The following is an 18,543-nucleotide window of genomic DNA, read 5'->3' as shown; positions in this document are numbered from 1 at the left end:
CCACATTGCCAGGGAAATTTTCATCCCTGGATGTCATTTCCCACATAGCAGGGAGGGTAATGATTTCACTTGTAGAGTTGGGTTTAGAGAGAAAGAGGCCATATCTGAGCAACAAAAGAGGTCCTCTGGAAGTAACTCTCAGGCATAACTACAGGGAGGCTAAGCCTCTCTGCTTCATAAATAAGCTTCACAAGATCAAGGACTTGGCCTATTGACTTGAGAGTCCTGAATGTTTGAAACAATATCAGGGTTTTTCCTGGTGGTGAAGTTTAATAATTTGATATTTTTCTCACATCCCTCAAGGGACTTTGCCAATGCATTTTCATTACTGTTCCACATACTCTGGAATGTATCTGGTATTACATTAAGCTATACAGAATTACAAGCCCTCATTCCCATTCTGTGTTTGAGATATTTAAATGATATATCCAGACAGGTTGAGTTAGATTACATACTACAGAAAATTTAGGTTCTGGACAAAATAAATCTCTCTTCCTTTGGTCTCATAGAGTAGGTGAAATTCTAAAATATAGACAATGTCTTCCATACCTCTGTTTTCTGATTTACCTTAGTCTCCAATATAATTGGCTTCATTATTATCTCTAATTGAAGTCTGATCTCTTTTTCAATTTCTTTAACAGTTGTATGTGGCAATGCTAACCTTTAAACTGCAGAAGTCCTACTCTGGGTCTTACATGTCACACAGGTACCCCAAATTCCAGGGAAATATATATATATATCAGCAGTACAGATATATATATCACAGTCTCAAAAATCTAGAATAACAATTACCACTCTGGACTAAATGTGACTTCTGTAAGAGCTTCTAATCTAGGCCCCAATTTTCTTATAAGTTTTTTCCAAATGAGACCACAAAAGATTTGCTTTTTGTTTCTGGCTTATTTTACATCACATACTGCCCCACAAGTTCATTCACAATGCTGCCTGCCTCACAACTTCGTTCCTTTCTGTAACAGTACAATATTCCATCATATGTATACATCACAGTTTACCATTCCACTTCTCAGTCAGTATATCCTTCAGCCACCTCCATCATTTGGCATTGTGTGTAATGTTCAAATTCAACACTCTCAATTTTAGACAATATTCATTGCTCCCCAGAAAAAAAAAAAACTGATAAACACACCCTCACCAAATAGAAAACCCAAACCCACCTTAACTCTTCTTCCCCACCCTGATTTTTAACCCCTGGTGTTGCTGTGGCATTGTGATGTCATCCTGTTAAACATAACCCAGAGCATGTAGTTTTTCCCTCTACCCTGATATTATAAACTTTTTGTACAAGATTCATTCCTTTGAAGTAGTTCATACAAGAATTTATTTAATTTCTAGTATTAATGGGTGAGATACATGGCTCTATAGAACCCCTTTCAATCATGTTTACCTTCAATATGGTGATATTACTTATAGACCCACTAATGAACTGCCTTTACATCTGTCCATTCCCTTATATTTAAATTCAACATCATTAGCTGACCATTCACCCATCTCTAGCTTCTGTGCATCTCTAGGTCCCCTAAAATTCTATATTATAATCCTCTTGGTCATAAAAGTGAAATCATACTGTATCTATCCTTTTGTATCTGGCTTATTGCACTCAGTGTTATGTCCTCAAGGTTCATCCATCTTGTCATGTATTTCAAGATGTCATTTCATCTTACTGCTGCATAATATTCCATCACATGTATATACCACATTTTGTTAATCCACTTGTCTGTTGAGTGGCACTTGGATTATTTCCATTTTTTGGTGATTGTGAATAATGCTGCTATGAACATTGGTGTGCAAATATCTGTTTGTGTCACTGCTTTGAGCTCTTCTGAGTATATACTGAGTAGTGGTATTACCAGGTCATAAGACAACTCAATATTTCATTTTCTAAGGAACTGCCAGAATGTCTTCCATAGTGGCTGTACCATTAAACATTCCCACCAGCAGTACATAAGTGTCCCACTTTCTCCACTTCCTCTCCAACATTTGTAGTTCCCTATTTGTTTAATAGCAGTCATTCTTATCGCTGTGAGGTGATATCTCATCCTATTCTTGATCTTCATTTCCCTTATAAACTAATGAAAATGAGTATCTCTTCATGTGCTTTTTAGATCTCTATATTTGCTCTTTGGAAAAATATCTAGCCATATCTTTAGCCCATTTTATAATTGTATTGTTTGTTCTTTTGTGTTGAGTTGTATGATTTCTTTATGTATTCAGGATATCAAGCCTTCATCCAATACATGATTTCCAAATATTGTCTCCCATTGAGTTGGCTGCCTCTTCACCTTTTTGACATAGTCTTTTGAGGTGCAAACGCATATGATTTTGAGGAGTTCCCATTTACTCATTTTTTTCTCTCATTGCTATGCTTTGGGTATAAAGTTTAGGAAGCTACCTCCTATTACTAGGTCTTGAAAATATTTCCCTTTATTTTTTCTAGGAATCTTATGGTATTGGCTCTTATATTTAGGTCTTTGATCCATTTTGAATTAATTTTTGTATAGGGTGTAAGGTAAGGGTCCTCTTTCATTCATTTGGCTATTGATATCCAGTTCTCCCAAGCCCATTTATTGAAAAAGAGTAGTTTGTCCTAGTTCAGTGGATTTGGGGGCCTTGTCGAAGATCAGTTAACCATAGATTTAGTGGTCTATTTCCATGCTCTCAATTCGATTCCATTGTTCAATACTTCTATATTTGCACAAGTACCATGCTGTTTTGACCATTGTGACTTTAAAATAAGCTTTGAAATCAGGAAATTTTTTATCCTTCCACTTGCTCTTTTTTAGGATATCTTTAGCTGTTCAAGCTCTCTTTCCCTTCCAAATAAATCTGACAACTCACTTTTCCAAGACTTCAAAATAGGTTGTTGGAATTTTGATTGGTGTTACATTGAATCCGTACATCAATTTGGCTAGAAATGGCATATTAATTACATTTAAACTTCCTATCCATGCTCAGGGAATGTCTTTCCACCAATGTAGATCTTCTTTTATTTCTTTTAGTAATGTTAGGTAGTTTTCTGTGCATAGGTCGTTTACATCCCTAGTTAAGTTTATTCCTAGATGCTTGGTTCTTTTAAATGCTATTTTGAATGGAATTTTTCCTTAATTGTCTCCTCAGTTAAGTAATTGCTTGTGAATAGAAACATTACTGATTTTTGCACATTAATCTTATATCTGCCTTGCTGAATTTGTTTATTAGCTCAAGAATCTTTACCATAGATTTCTCATGATTTTCCAAGTATAGTATCATGTCATCTGCAAATAATGAAAATTTTGCTTTTTCCTTTCTGATCTGGATGCCTTTCATTTCTTTTTCCTACCTGATTGCTATAGCTAGAACCTCTAGTCCAATGTTGAATAACAGTGGTGACAAAGGGCAATTTTGTCTCTTTCCCAATCTTAGGGGAAAGGTTTTCAGTCTCTCACCATTGAGTGTGATGCTGACTATGGGTGTCTCATATGTGCTTTTTATCATATTGAGGAAGTAACCTTTGATTTCTATCTTTTGAAGTGTTTTTATCAGAAAAGGATGTCAATTTTTAATGCTTTTTTAGCATCAATCAAGAAGTTCATATAATTTTTCCCTTGAATTTTTTAATGTGCTGTATTACATTGATTGATTTTCTTGTTTTGAACCACCCCTGCATTCCTGATATAGACCCCACTTGGTCATGATGTATACTTTTTTTAATATTTGCCTGAAGTATGTGTGTGTGTGTGTGAAGGATTGTTTCTTCAGTTCTAAAATGTTTATTTGAGACCAATATATTTCATACTCCTTTAAGAGGAAAAGATTATAAAGCATATTAGTTTAAAAATAGTAGGTTTTTTCTGGTGGAATTAAATGATAATAAAGTTCTTTTCACTGATAAACTGGAAGTCCAAACTATGTCCTGAGTCTTTAATTTATATCTATAAACACTGAGGCCTGGCACATTAAGCCCATTTTCTTGTATATAAAAACCCACTTTTCCTTAGCCTTCACTTTTTCCTGTAAAAACAGAAGTTTATTTTATGGCCTGTCAAGCTATCTCTCACTCTGACAGATAGATATCAAATAAAGAACTAATTGTTGTGTGAGAGCACCCATGTTACTTGCTCAGAGACTGGCTAGATCTACTTACCTGAACAACCCTCAGCCATGCCCTGCTGATAAATTACTGACTTTGCTCTCATGAAAATTAGAAGTATCATCTGCCAGGAAGGTTTATATTGGAATTTGGGGTCAAAAACTTTTACAGTTTCCAGAATGATAACAGTCACTTACATTATTTGGTAGTCTAACATTTCCAATATCATTTATATGATCTTTTGTTTTACCCTTATAGGGTTTTTAGAAAATAAAAGCTACAGTACCCATAGTATATACTATTTGTTTGTTTTTCACTAACATGAATTCAAACACATACCCGCACACATAAAATCTCCAGAAATATTCACTGTTGATTTCTTAATAGTTTAATGTAATTTTTTTCTTTTCTTTTCTTACTTTCCCTCCTTTTAAAAATTTTCTGGACAGCTTTTCTTCTAATTATTTTATACACATTCAGGCACCACTAAGCCTCTATTCTAGAGAGCCTTTGCTGAACATTTTGATTGTTTGCTCTCTTTCTTTTCCTTTTATGAGATGTGATGAAAAACTGTCACTTGTCTTTTTTTCCTCCTTGGTTTCTCCACCCATTCCCAACTCCTCTTTGCCTTGTCAAAAATTGACCCAATGTCCTTAAAACAAACAGTATCAGGGGTCCAGGTGGCCTGGTAGACATTTGGACAGATTTGAGAGGCGAGGTGAAAGTTAGACCAAGGAGAGAAAGGTATTCCAGCACAGTGAACGGCATAAAGGCACAGAGGCATGGGCCAGTACGCTGACTTCTGGGAACCTGAGTAGGCCAGTGGAACTGTAGTGCAGGGATGGTGCCATGAGCGGTGGTGGGGAAGAGCCCAATGTGAAGGCCAGGCCAGATTATGAGAACATCAGTCCTTACCTTAAAAAGTCAAGTGAAGTCATTGAAGTCTTTTTTGTAAAAGAGTGATGTAGTCACTATTACCTTTCTATGTTTATATCTTATTTCGACTGAAATTGGCATTTTAAAAAATGAATCTGATGCTCACAAGGTTAAGGGTGCATGGTCAGCATTTCAGGACACCTTTGTCCCTTTAAGGTCAATTTCAGTTTTGTTCAGTTGAGCACACATTTAGTATAACACATTCTGAAGCACTTCAGGAGCTGATCTGGCATATAACATATTTACATGGACTTCAGGAGAACTTGGGAGATTTGAGTGATCAGACTTTTCTCATTTTAAATTTCACACATCCTTTCCATCTTTTGGATTTCCTTGTTAAATGGTTCCTGCTATGAGCACTGTGTTGCTGTTTGCCCTGATGGTGTTGCTGTCTGCCCTGATGGTGGAAGCTCTAAACCTCACCCCCCTTCCTACCTGCTGCTATAGGCTCCAGCAGGACTGCTGAACCAGTATTCAGTACTGTGGTGACCTGCCCCTGCCACCTCATGTATTTATTTATATGTTTGTTTATTTTTTTATCTTAGGTAACTCCTCTTGCTTCAATATGCTGGTAATATCTGTAGTTTTTCCCGCAAATCAGTAAAAACAGAAATCTATATTTTCTCAGACTGGCCTTACCAGCTTTAAAGAACTCAAAAAGGATCTTCAGACTCCATAGTAAGGAATATCCTTTTTGGCTTCTTAAGTGACTTATATGAAAGCACTTAGCACAGTGCCTGGCAAGTGGTAGATGCTTAGGTGTCAAACCACATCCATTTGTATATGTGTGTGTATGTATGTATGTATGTGTATATATACATAAATATAAAAATACATATGCACACATTTTACATCCTTCCTTGGCTCTTAACTCTCTTTTTAGAGATTGCACTCATCTGATCCTTAGTATTAACAGCTTCTTTGATTTCCTCATGTGCATATTTTCTTCATATTTATTTACTGAGTAAACATGTATTGAACGTCAGTTTTGTACCAGTAATTATGCTGAATCATGGGAGATACAAACCAGAGTAAGATAAAATCCTCGGCATAGGACGGTCTGGTGCTGGAGATACAAAAATAAAGATGCTAAACCATGTGTAAAGTATTCTAATAGGGAACTATGGGGAGTTTGAGAGCTGGAGGCTTGGTACTGGGGAATATTTCACAGAAGAAATGACCTGAAGAGACCAAATGGTAAGAGCATTCATGGACTTAGAGCCAGACCACCCAGGTTTGTAACTTAGCTACAGCACTGACTAGCTGTGTGACCTGGGGTAAGTTATTTAGCCCCTTTGTGCCTAGTTTTCTCATCGGTAAAGTGGAAACAATAGCCTTACCTTGCTCAATTGTTGCTAAGTATTAAATGAGTTAATATATGTAACTTAGAATAGCACTTGCCACTAAAAAAAACTCTCTGTAAAAATTAGCTAATGTTGTCATCATTATTGTTGCTATAATATAGTTTCTATCATAGTAATTATTATTCTTTAAACTGATTAATGAACAACAGGTAAAAATTTTCCAGGCATTTTAAGGGAGGACATTCTTGACAGAGGACATAATTTAAGTAGGAGCAAAGGGATGTGTAAAAACAGTTTATCTGATAAACTATCTGGCAAGGAATTTGCAGTGAGAGATAAGCAACAAAAAATGGATAGATGTTGCCACCCTGATTGTTGGACATTAAGATAGTTTCATTTTTTAATTATTATAAATACAGTTTGTGTCTAACATCCATATGAGGCTGTTATACCCACCATTGATTATTACCTTACAATAAAGTCCTAGATCTCTGGCAGCATAGGAGATGACTCCTAGGGATGAGTCCAGCCCTGGCACCATGGGATCTACAATTCCATCCTGACCAAAAGGGGGAAATGAAGTATAACTAATAAAGTATCAGTGGCTGAGAGAGTTCAAATAGAGTTGAGAGCCTACTCTGGAGGTTACTTTTATGCAAGCTTCAGTTAGACTTTGCTACCTATCATAACTTGCCGAACTTCAACTAAAACCATTCCAGCCAATCTTAAAGAACACCTAGGGCAATATATAAAAGCTTCCTTGCACTAGGGTAACTTTCCAGAAGCCTACAACCTACAGATAGGTCCCTGGACCAGATAAGTCCTGAAACCTAGAGGGCCCAGCCTTTCCAGAATATCAGCTAGTTCCATCTCCCTACTCCATATTATTGACAGCCCCTTCCAATATGAAAAAAGTTAGAATGGCCATAGCTCAGATACCCCTAAAGAGTGGGATAGAAAGATCAAAGATTATGGTGGAATTACACAGAGAAGGTCGAGTTTAACAAATGAGTATGTTTCCTGAATCATTAAATTGATATTTCTTTTAGTCTCCATTATCTTAAAGTAGCTAGAGATAAAAACCTAAAATTCTGGAAGTATAATCCATTACAGATTCTGAAATCTGTTCTATAACTAATTGTGGTGCTGTGCTTTGAAATTTATTGCTTTTTTGTATATATGTTATTTTTCACAAAAAAGAAAAAAAAAGTCGATTGTGATGATAAAAAAATATTTATTCCTTCTAGTCTCCTATATTCTGCAGCAGCTAGAAGGAAAAATCTGATAAACTCTGGGATCTGTCCTGCAACTTCTTGTTGAATAGTGCTTTGAAAACTATTGCTTTTTTCTTTCTTTGCTTTGTATATATAATATATATTGTATATAATATATATATTATATTATACAACAAAAAAGTTAAAAAAGGAATAAAGGCCTAGAATTGACCAGTGTGCTTCTGTTTCCAGCTTGCCTTCCATGAAGCTCTTCTTAATTTAAAAGTTCACCAGTCAGTTCCTTTTTGACACCTCCTTGACATTGCTGATTATAATTCTTTTTTTATCTTTGTTAATATCAAAAGTGGAAACTGGAATTTTATTTTAATTGTGTATCTGTGATTACTATTAAGGTTGACTTTTAAAGATATTTTTCGCATTTGTATTTTTTGGTAATTTTGTAATGAGGTATATTATTGTTTATTTATTAGCCTTTGTAATATCTTTTAAATTGTGCAGTATAAATTCTCCATCATTATTATTCTATTCATTATTTCTTAGTTGTCTTGAACATTTATTCTTCCTTCTGAACTTTAGCATTATACTGTCAAGTTGAAAATATCCTTTTAGAATTTAAATCAGAATTGCATTGAAATTTTAAGTCAATTTGCAGACAGTTGATATTTTTCTCATATTGAGTCTTATGGTATATTTGTCCATATATTTAAATCTTTATGTCTGTCTATAAACATTTAATTCTTATCCTATAGGCCCTGGCATTTCTTTTTCAGTATTTTTCCTTGTTATTTTATTTTTATTGTTTTTGTTTAACTGACATTCTTTTAAATGTAATAATTTGTTTTTCACAAAATTTTATTATTTTATAATATAATATTTCATATTTTATTTATTAATATATTATATATAATAAAATATTTTGATAATATATTTTCTAACTGAATATTATTAATACAGAGGAAAACCATCAATTTTTTATATTTATGCTATATATATATTTTATAATCTTCCCCCATTCTAATATTTATTTAATATTCTAGGAATTTTTATGTATACAAGTGTATCATCTAGAAATTATGATAGTTTTATCTTTTTCTAATACATAACATACATTTTTTCTAATACATACATACATTTCTGCTTTGTTTTTTATCAAATTACCTTGAGTTTCTAGAACAATGTTAAATAATGATAGAGCTGACCAAGAACTCCATCCTAACCTAACTTATGGATACCCAAATATGCCTGTCTCCTTCACTCATAAATTTGATTTTTCCTATTCAGATAGCTAGTCCTACTTGACTAGGAGTTTGTTTTTTATTTTAATCTGTGAAAGGAAATAAAACATACTAGAATATTGTGGCTAAAAGCTTTAACATGGAGTTAGAAGGCCATTCTGGAGGTTACTCTTATGCAAATCCCAGCCAGATATCACAAACTGACAAAGTATGCAAAACCTCAAGCAACAATGTTCCTTCAAACCCTAGGTACAATTAGACACCATAAACAAGCCACAAAATAAAGAAATCCATAAACTGTCTAATCTGAAGGACTTTGAAGTGCCCTAAATATTCACCAATCACAAACAACTTACATAAAATGTTTTTCATTAAAAATCCTTGCCTGGAAGTTCCAAGAAGGACACAATTTAGTTTGCCTACCTGAGTCTGTGCTCCTCAAATAGCAATTCTAGGACCCCAAATACACACCTTGTTGCCTTGCAGTCTAGTTTGTTATTTCTTGCTCAACAAATCTAAAGTGAATGTTGAATATTATCCTCTATTGAGATGATCATGCAGATTCTCTTTTTTTGTATTGATTTGAGGAATTACATTAATTAAATCATTTTTCATTTCTGGAATAAGTTTTCCTTATCATACTGACCTATTGTTTGATATGATACTGAATTTGATTTACTAATACCTTATTTTTTCTGTGTGGTTTTGGTCTTAGGGCCTTGGTAGGTTTTCATGGCACAGTTATGCCAGCTTTAGAAAAGAGATCTTCATATAAATAGTAAATGTTTTACCACTGTCCAGCATTTTGAGGAAGATACCAAATTTTCTTCCCTATGATCATTCTTTTAATAATTGTCCCTTTATTTTTGTTCTAATTAAAATTTATCCTCTAGGTACTTTGACATTTCTCAACTTTTAGAATACTGATTTTGTCTTTTTTTCTCAGTGCAATTAGAAAAGTTATCTTCATTTTACTATTTCACATCTTTCTAGTTATAATTCCTACCTACTCTATTGATGCACTTCCTCTCTTTTGTAACTATATTTTACATTTCTGTAGACGCATCCATTAATTCTGAATTCTTTGTTAATATTAGGAGTCTAAGGATCTGTCTTCATTGGAGAAGCTTTAAATTGCTTTCATACTAGAGCATGCAGTGGTAGTTCAGTGGTAGAATTCTCGCTGGCCATGCAGGAGACCTGGGTTCAATTCCTGGTCCATGCACTTCCCCCCATCTCCACCCCCCCCCAAAAAATCAACAAATGGTGCTGCAGTAACAGGACAGTCACATGGAAAAAGAATGAAACGTGACTCCCACCATAGAGCACACAAAAAAGATTGCTTCCATACTAACCTTTTTTTTTTTACTGAGACAGAAAGTCAATCATTATCCCCAAACCTTTCACTTCTCTTTGGAGCAGGAGATGGGGTGCATGTGTAGATGTGGGGCACACACTATGACCTTATAATTGTCAATCTAAAACTCTTACTCTTTCAACAGTAGTTCACAGTCCCATCGTTGCATGTCTTCTCTTTCTAACAGAAAGAAGCAAGATAATGGAATGGTTTTGAACTTGAAATTTGGAGTCAGCATATAATAGGTTTGAATTCAGATTCTTCTACTCACTGTGCGAATTTGAGCAAGTCACTTAAACTTTTTATGGCTTAATTTCATCTGCTGTAAAATAAACATCTAATAACTACCATTTTAGTTTGCTATTAAATAACCAAGCTTAAGTGAGTAGCACTCTGTCTTTTTAGGACAAAGTGCTCCAAAATGGCACCAGTGTTATTATTTATTAAACTATTGTAAGCAAGCCCCTAATTCTGTCCCTTCATGCACCACAGTCTTTTTTTTTTTCATATTTTTGTACAAAAATTGCATCCAGTGTTTCCTCCCTCAGAGCCCATAGTCTGAATCTTTAGCCATCAGCCTTATCTGTACTGCACATTTCAACCTGTATTTCTGGACTTCTTTTGGATTCCTTCAATTTCTGTCTTCTCTGCTTTTCTCTTTACCACCAATAAATTGTTTTGATGGAAAATGTCTGTGGCTCAGGTAACCTGGTTCTACTGCTAAGGGGGTCATTGGCCTGTTGTTTGACCTTGGACTTGTCAGTTTTCTTTTAATTTATTATATTAAATACCAATTATTGAGCAGGTACTTTGCTTCTGTTCCTTTATATACCATTATATAATTTGCTTCTCATAATTATTTGTTCTTGGAAGATATTATTTCCATTTTGCAAAGGAAGAATTAGATAGTCAAAGTTATTAAATAACTTGCCTAATGTCTGAATGGGTGGTTTTTTGAGGGGATTTGGTTTTTTAGTAGTATTTTTACCTACTCTACCACTCAAAGTTGTTGTGTGGATCACAGGGTAATTAAAATTATTTCATAAACTATGGAGCATGAAACAGATGAATGGCTCTATCTGCCCAATATTTTCTCTTTTTTTTCCTAGGCACCATCCTTTTAAGAATAAAAGAATAAAAGGATGGTGTGGGATGTATGGTAGGCCAGTCATCCTCATTCCCTCTGAATTTTTCATGCCCTTTATTTTCCTCCATTCTCTCCCTTCCTTTCTTCCCCTGTGACAATATGACAGAGCTGCTTCACTCCATGAGGTCTTAGTTCATCCTTCTCCTCAGCTAGAGATAGCTTTTTTCCTTCCCCTGGTGTTTCCTGCTCTACCTCCTAATTCAACCTATCTCAAAATGTTGTGTTTGAAGCCATTTCAAACATTAAAACTTAACCATAGGCAGATAACTCCACATTTCCTCTCTGGATTTTTAAAGATTTGGCTTGGCCAAGGGCAGTGCAGGACAGACCGATAGTAGGTAAGAAAGAAGAGAAGAGGAATTGTTGGGAAGGACTGTTGTGTTCCATCTTCAAAGGAAGTAGGGCTGGGTTTAGTCCAAGTTATTTTACAATTAGAAGGGAGTCATAGTGCCATATTTTGGGCAAAACCTGGCCTTTTACTGCCAAAAAAACGTAAGATGGAAATAGAGGTAAATGTGGATAACTCAAGTAATGTTTAAACTTTGAGGGCATTTTGTGTTCTCTGAAATTAGAGATTTATGCTAGTAATGTTTTAGGGAGAAATTTGAAATGTTTATGTTAGCAGAGTGTAAAAAACAGTATCCAGTTGTTTATCTAATCTTTCTTTGGGCTTGCTTTTAAAAACACGTTTACATTTAGAGTAGCCTGTGAAAAATAAACTCTTCCAGGCCATAACTTGATGCACCAGTAAAAATAAATGGATCCTTTTCCATTCTTCTTAAGAAGTTTCTCAAGCACACAGACAGATGTCTTTGTACCTACTTCTGCACTTCCTTCATCTACAAATAATTTTTACAAAGAACTGGAATTACAAGTGCTGTATTACTTTTTTTTTTTTTTTTAACTTTAGCTCTTAGAAAAAAAAGAGATCCCAATTACTATTTGGATCTTATTTCTTTTCTGGGCTGGACATTTTGTTGCATGTACTCTCACATATTCTCCATGAGCTATCATCCAATAAGGTTCATTTTTAAAGATGTGTATCAACTAAAGCACAGAACTTTTTGAGACACTTTTTCAATTCAGAGAGCAACCATGTTTACTGGGGAGTAGAAATAGGAGATTCTGTTGTATTTCTTTCCCAACCTCAAGCAACAAAGACAGATAATATTATATAACATTTAGAATTAATTATGGTTTCCATTGCTTCCTCCTGATCTCTTAAGCTAATCTCTTAACCTAAACTCATTCAAATCAAGAGGTAGTTATTTTGTACTTACTCTTTGACAGTCACCATTATATAGCTTGGGATAGAGCAGTGAACAAAACAGACAAGGGTCCTTGTTATTTGAGAACTTTTATTCTAGCAGGGAGAATCATGGTAAGTAAGTAAATGAAAGAGTATGTTAGAAAGTAATGAGTTAGGGTTAAAAAGTTATGAGAACTATAGAAAAAGTATTGGAAAAGGTAGGAAAACTGTTGCAAAAGGGAGTGTTGGTTGGGGGGAAGTTACAAGGTTATGATTTTAAAATGGGTGGTCAGGGTAGGCTTTATTTAAAAAGCTAATTTTGCAAAGAGACTTGAGAAAGGTGAGACATGTATCCATGCAGATATCAAAGGGAAGAGTATTCTAGGCAAAGGGAATGTGACTGTTTGAATCTGTGGTGAACCCCAGAAAAGCCATGTTCTTTAATTCTCATCAATATTGCTGGGTAGGAGCATTTTCATTGTCCCCATGGAGATGTCACCTACCCAAATGTGGGTGGTAGCTTTTGATTAGATGATTTCCATGGAGGTGTGTCTCCACCCATTGAAGGTGGAGTTGCTTACTGGAATCCTTTAAAAGAGGAAACATTTTGGAGGGAATCTCTTTCTGTAGAGCCACAAGAAAGCCAGCAGCCAACGCCATGTTTGCCATGTGCCCTTCCAGCTGAGAGAGAAACGTTGAATGTCATTGGCCTTCTTGAACCAAGGTATCTTTTCTGTATTTCTATAGACTTATTTTAATTGGGACATTTCCTCAGCCTTAGAACTGCAAACTAGCAACTTATTAAATTCCCCTTTTTAAAAGCCATTCCATTTCTGATATATTGCATTCCAGCAGCTAGCAAAATGACAGGCAAAAATTCCCTAAAGTAATGGAATGATTTCTAAATGTTGTGTTGATTTCTCTTTTTTTTTTCTTTAATTAATAAAAAAAAAAAAATTCCCTAAAGTGGAAATAGGAATGGCAGGTTGAAGGGACAGCAAGGAGGCTATGTGGGAAAGGGAAGTAGATGCACTGAGCAGGGTTAACTCATGTACTGCCTCTTGCCAGAACTTTTTCTTTTTCTTTGCATGACATAAAAGAACATTTTGAACAGAGGAGTTTTATTTAAGTTTTAAAGGTTCCTTGGATGCTGTTTTAAAAATGGACTATGGGTGTTGTTTTAGTTTGCCAAAGCTGCCTGAGTGCAATATACCAGAAATGGGTTGGCTTTTATAAAGGGAATTTATTAAGTTACAAGTTTACAGTTCTAAGACAATAAAAATGTCCAGACTTGGGCATCCAGAGAAATATACCTTGACTCAAGAAAGACTGGTGACATCTGGAACACCTCTGTCATCAGGGAAGGCATGTGGTTGGTGTGTGCTGGTCCTTTGGCTTCATAGCCTTCCCCAGGGGCACTATCTTTCTGCCTCTCTAAATGTTTCTTCCTGTGTTGGCTTTGATCTTTTCCAAAATAGTTCCTTCTTAAAGGACTCCAGTAAGCAGATTAAGACCCACCTTGAATGAGAGGAGTCACATCTCCATAAGAACAATCTATTCAAAATGTGCCACCTACAATTGGGTGGGTCACATCTCCATGGAAACAAGTTAATAAAAATATCCCACCCTACAATATTAAATCAAGATTAAAGAACATGGCTTTTCTGGGGTACATGACAGTTTCAAACTGGCACAGGGATCAAAGGTACAAGTAGGGAGACCAATATGAAGGCTATTCAGGCAACTAATTTAGCAGTAGGTCAGGAAAGAAATGATAATAGTTTTTACCAAAGTGAGAGCAGTGGTGGAGGTGTCAAAAAAAATAGCCTGATTCTGTATATATGTTCAGGCAGAGACAACAGACTTTCCCAACAGAGTGGATATGGAGTGTGAGAGGAAGAGGGGAGTCCAGAATGACCTCCTGAGTTTTGGCCTGAGCAACTGGAAGGATGGAGTTGTCATCCTCTGAAACTAGGAAGGCTACAGGGTGGAGCTGGTTTGTGAGGAAAACATTTAAATAGAGATATTTAAACATAGTTGGATATATAAGTTTGGGGTCCAGGAGAGAAATCTGAGCTGCAGTTACAATAAAAGGAGTTGTCAGCATGGACATGTTATTTAAGGCCCTGAGACTGGGTGAGTTTAGGGAGTGAGTAGAGAAAAGAGTAGTGGCCCAAAGACCAAGAGCTGGATAGTTTCACTTTTAGGAGGTCTGAGGGTATCCCTAAAGGATACTAGGAAGGAGTGCAGCGAGGTAAGAGGAAAACTAATAGAACATAATTATCTTAAAAGTCTGGTGACGAAAGAGTTTCAAGGAGGATGGAACAGCTGTTTCAAATGCTGGTAGTAGGTCAAGGAAATTGAGAGCTGAGAATTCACCAGGAGATTTAGCAATCTGGAGGTCATTGGTGATCTTGGCAAGTGCAGTTTTGTGAAGTATACAGGCAAAAGCTAGACTGGAATGGATATAGACAACTCATTGGAGAAGTTTTCCTGCCAAGAGGAGCAAAGAAATGGAGTGAGATGCTGGCAGGAAAGTGAGTTGAGACAGTATGTTTTTCCTGATTTTAATGTCCATTCTTGTCCTTTATTATTTATCTGGATCCCAATCTTTGTTCTTTCTTTACTAAGCTGTTATTTCCTACTAGCCACTGTGTTTTGCAAGATCAGACAACCAATTAAGGTTTTACTTGACTAGCTAACCCAACAATTCATTTTTCTGGAGATCAGATAACTATAGCTATTGTTCTTTCCATCTTACAAATTCACTGCCTTGCTTCCTACAGCACACCACCTCGTCTTCCATGAGAATCTCAGGCTTAGTCTAGGACATTTTGGCAATAGAAAACAAAGAGGAGGTGGAAGAGGAGGAGGCTGATGATGATGCTTATTTAACTTACATCACTTAGAGTGAGCCAGGCACTATATGAAGTGCATTACATAAACTAAACAGTTTAATCTTTACAGTTGCTCTATGAGCCAGGTATTATTATCCCCATTTTACAAACAAGGAAATTGAAGCACAGAAAGATTAAGTAACTAGTTTAGTTTAAAGCTAATAATGTTAGTGCTATAATTCTGTAATTCTGACAGTCTAGTTCCAGAGTCCACAGTCTTCAAGTACCCTGGAGATTTTTAAGAGGAAGGTATTAGCTGGAGAGGTTTTATTTTACATAATATAGGAATTTGCTTGTGTGTGGGTTAAGTTCTTTGAGAAACAAGATAGAATGCAGAAGCTGACTGGCCATTTCCCCAGGTTTACTAGCCTATACATTTATTGGACGGTGACCAGCTAACAGTTCTGAATGATGTGGTGGAACATTCTTCAAAGATGATTTTTTTTTTAGGCCTGTATTTCCTCAAGTTTCATGAAATCCTTTTTCAAGACAACAAATATATATTAACCACCTACTCTTTGTATAAGAGAAAAAAATATTCCTTCTCCCTGTATATGTTTATTTTTCCAGTGGGAAACTTATTTATTTATCATGCTGGTTGTAGAACCATCCAGAAACTAAAAACAGAATGGACTGTATATGCAAACATAATACTTTACTATTTTTTAAAGGATCCTTAAAATCTCTGTATCTTTAGAAATGAAGTGTGAACTAAATGACTCTTTGTTAAGCATTATTTCTTAGAGTACTAGTGAGCAGTTGCCACTGAATTCTTCATTAATAATCCCTTCCTTTTCCAGAAGGACTTGCCAACATCCATAAAGTTATTCACTGGAAGAATTAAAGTCATATAAAAGTAATTAGTATTTTCTTCCTTCAAGGCATACATTTAAACACATTGCTGTATTTCTCTGTTCCTTGACTGCCTCCTGTGTTGAGTAACACTAGGGCAGCAGACTTCCTCTTTTAAGGTTCATCTGATGGCCATTTCAATTCCCCTTGAGAAAGCAAACCTAACACCGTTTTACCCTTTTATCTTAATGTTTCATCCATTTATGTCATATTATCTTTTAGGTTTGCGTTTCTCAGTAGCAACTGCCCTGCTGGTAAATAGAAAAGAATGTATGTGATTATGCACCCCTGAACATCATAATCATTTGAGCCCTTTTAAACTCCTGTTGTGATCTCAGAATATGGTTATCTATGTTAGTAGATTATCAGTGATTTCACCTTCAAAGGAATGTGTGCATTGTTTTCAAGTTAATTTATTTTAATGCCTAGTTGACAATTTTGGATTTGGGTAGTGGGTCCAGCTAGAAACATTCCACACTGGTATGCTCACCCCATCCTCAATTTTTTAGAAAGTCATTATATATAAATTCATGCTGTCCTTATCACTTTTATGTGTAATTGGTTGTACTGTAATGACTAATGTATGCTGGGGGTTAGTACTGACAACTGTAGCTAGCATTTATGGGGGGTTTACCCTGTGCCAGGTGCTGTGATAAGCTCATCACAAGCATTACCTCATTTAATTCTCATATTTCCTAAAGTAGGTGCTACTATTTTCTGCATTTTAGAGAAAAGGAAACAAGGCCTAGACTTATGTGACTTTGCTCAAGACACAGTGATACTTGCCATGCCATGCCACCTTGCCAGCATGTCTCTTTCCATGGTCACTGAGATAGTTTGCTGTCTTGTGTGCCTTTCCGTTTTTTTTGGAAAACATGACATTTTTTTTGTGGGCTATTATATAAATATGCCACCAGATAAAGGAGTTGCTTTGGAATGAATCTTGACTGTTCTTTCAGTTTCCTCATTGTATGTAACAAGAAAATGCTGAATGGTTGCTCTCCAGATCCTCGTGTGTTTTTTGTTTGCTCTTTCTCCTCAACCTGTTTTATAACTGGAGTGACCAAGATGAAGTCTCCATTTTTGTAATCACCACTACCTAGACTCAATATTAAAAACGCAACAATTTTGTTGACTTTTAATTGGGTTGTGGAAAGACACTCAAGATGAGAAATGTTGCCAGGGTGTTTGGGAAATTAAAACCTACCTGATGCAAGAAGAAGCAGCAAAGAACACTGGATCTGTTATTATATGATGTCCAGGCAAAGTTAAGTTATGCTCTTATTTCATTTCATTTTTTAGAAATTATTATTGCAGAACTGTTGGCTTCCTTTCTTTCTCAACTATAGCCATTATGTTTTATTTGTGTGTGTCTACTTTGAGAGCTCCATGGTCTCTGAAGAAGGAGTTAGGAAATTATTTGAAATGGACATGTCTTCAAATTATGGCTCTTTCAAGCTGTCTATTGCATTTCAGAAAAAAATGGAAACTAAAAACCATAACTGCCTTCTTTTTGAACTAGAAAATGCTGTACTTATCAGTATACAAAAAATCTAATAGAAAGACAATAGACCTTGCATTTCTTTGCAGAGTGCTCCAGACATTGATCAGCTGGCAAGGAAAAGCAAATATTAACCTTCTCTTTTCCCCCACCGTCTCACAATGGCTGGGTACTACTTTTGTATTCCTGTTTGGAAGATTTAATGGCCTTGTTAACATGTGTAAAAACATTGTGATTGGAGACCTTAACAAAATAGTGAGTAGTTTTGTTTTGTTTTGTTTTTTTCCTAAGTTCCTTGTTTATGTTCTTACTGGGTGTGTGTGTCTTTCCAAGTGCTCCAGGTTAAGAACTAAATGTGTTAGAAAAATAGATGTAGTGCAAAATAAATAGGAGAGTTCTCATTTCCTTCAGTGAATAAAGTTCAGAGTTCCTGTGCAGTAATTTTACAATAACTTCTCTTCATATCAAAAGATATGCTGACCCCAGCTTTTTTTCCCTGAATTCTGTTATATCATAACTGATTAAGCATCTTTGGGGTCAGACCACAATACACCTTCATAGGGTAGGATATGCACTAGCAACGTGTACAGATCACACTTGCCAACAATTAATTGGGAAAATCACTTTATGAAGCCCTGTTTACAGACTGACATCTGGAGAAATTCTTAACCTGGATCCAATCCAATCTGTAGGATTTATGTACTGCACTTGCTTTTCTTTTCTTTTTGTAAATAGGACTCTCT

At 35.6% G+C, this 18,543-nt stretch overlaps 1 protein-coding gene and 1 long non-coding RNA gene across 8 annotated transcripts in view; one reads left to right on the top strand and one right to left on the bottom strand.

The window, feature by feature from the left end:
• Positions 1 to 1,218, bottom strand: part of LOC143649971 (uncharacterized) — an 83,442-nt gene extending 82,224 nt beyond the window's left edge. For all 3 annotated transcript variants that reach the window (XR_013159274.1, XR_013159278.1, XR_013159277.1), the window contains exon 1: positions 1,176 to 1,218. This is a non-coding gene — a long non-coding RNA (uncharacterized LOC143649971). The remainder of the gene's footprint in view (positions 1 to 1,175) is intronic.
• The window catches only part of BBS9 (Bardet-Biedl syndrome 9), a 699,527-nt gene that overhangs the window by 642,148 nt on the left and 38,836 nt on the right, over positions 1 to 18,543 (top strand). The window lies entirely within an intron of this gene.

Source organism: Tamandua tetradactyla, chromosome 1 (assembly GCF_023851605.1).
Source record: "Tamandua tetradactyla isolate mTamTet1 chromosome 1, mTamTet1.pri, whole genome shotgun sequence".
Classification (NCBI taxonomy): Eukaryota; Metazoa; Chordata; class Mammalia; order Pilosa; family Myrmecophagidae; genus Tamandua; species Tamandua tetradactyla.
Note: the sequence above shows the minus strand (reverse complement) of the source record. Positions and strands in the feature narration are given on the sequence as shown.